Here is a 1,619-nt window from a genome sequence, read left to right on the forward strand (position 1 = left end):
AAATGAAAAACTAACCAAAGATCGGCCAGAAAAGATGAGGACAGGCAAATGGTCTGTGGCCACCACCTGCAAATCCATTCCTTTTATAGGGGTTGTCTTGCAAATTGTCTAATTTCCACCTGGTGGAAATTAGACAATTTACCAACAGGTGAAATTGATTCACAAATCAGTGTTGCTTCCTAACTTGACAGGTTGATATCTCAAAAGTGTGATTGACTTGGAGCTACATTGCATTGCTTATGTGTTCCCTTTATTTTTTTGAGCAGTGTACATTCTCACACACAACTATGATGAGTTCCCAGTCATAGATCGTCCATTGACGGATGAGTGGGTGAATCAGTGTTGGTCCGGTGCAGGTGACAAATGAAGTTAAAGGAAAACTGTTTTTTTTTTAACCTAAGCCTAAAAACTTTCACTTTTAAATCAAATTTGGCCAAGTTTAGGCTATAACCTAGACGGCTTTAGCCTAGACAGTATGTACGTCTAAGCTAACACTGGTTGAAAAGTGAAAGTCAAGTCTTCTTCTTTCAACTTGTTCCCTGTTTCTCAGGGTTGCCACAGTGGATTTTAAAGTTTCCATCTGTACCCTGTGAGGGAACAGCACCAGTGGCGCCCATTGTTAACCTGGGCCTTGACCGATCCGGTATCCGGTATGGAGCCTCGACCAATCTGGTATGGTCTTGTCAGTCTGCATAATGATTTGGCAAAATTTTACATCGGATTCCCTTTTTGACACAACCACTAACCCTATGGACGGGGGCACAGCTAAAGTGCTGGATGCCATCCCAAAATTCATGGACTTGCGCCCATGCCTGTTGTCAATGAAAAGTAAAAGTCAAGTAAGACCTCTACATCTTAACCATAACCACTACTAATATAAAAACAATTTAAAGTATTCTGGCACAATATATGGGCTTGGGTTGTGTATCTTAGACACTTAAAAGTATTTTGGATGATACATAATTGCCAGCAGCCATACCAACATGTACCCTGGCTCTGCCAAATGACAGAGGCTAGGCAGGTGTGGGCTTGGCTAGTACTTGGATAGGAGACCTCCCGGGAAAACTTGAGTCGTTGTCAGAAGTGGTGTTGGTGGGCCAGTAGGGGGCAGTCTTCCCTCTGGTTCTAATAAAAAACAAAAACAAAACAAATATCAAATCCCAATGGCCCAGTGCGGTGATGGGGACACTGTGGTGTAGGAAATGCCGTCCTTCGGATGAGACGTTAAACTGAGTTCCTGACTCACTGTGGTCATTAAAGATCCCATGGCACTTATCGCAAAGAGTAGGGGGTCCCCTGGTGTCCTGGCAAAATGCCCAAACCTGGCCCTCGCCATCTGGCCACCTAATCATCCCCCCATGTAATTGGCTCAATGATTCCTCCCTCTCCACCTGAAGCTGATGTGTGGTGAGCGTTCTGGTGCAAAATGGCTGCCGTGCATCACCCAGGTGGGTGCTACAAATTGGTGGTGGTTGAAATGCGTTGCCTCCTTCAATGTGAAGCGCTTTGGGTGTCTAGAAAAGTGCTATATAAATGTAACGACGATGACTATGATGGTTATTATTATGATTTTATTATTATTACAGTTTGGTCTGAAAAAAAAGTAGGCCACATTTAGC

The sequence above is a fragment of the Lampris incognitus genome, chromosome 15 (genome assembly GCF_029633865.1).
Source record: "Lampris incognitus isolate fLamInc1 chromosome 15, fLamInc1.hap2, whole genome shotgun sequence".
Classification (NCBI taxonomy): domain Eukaryota; kingdom Metazoa; phylum Chordata; class Actinopteri; order Lampriformes; family Lampridae; genus Lampris; species Lampris incognitus.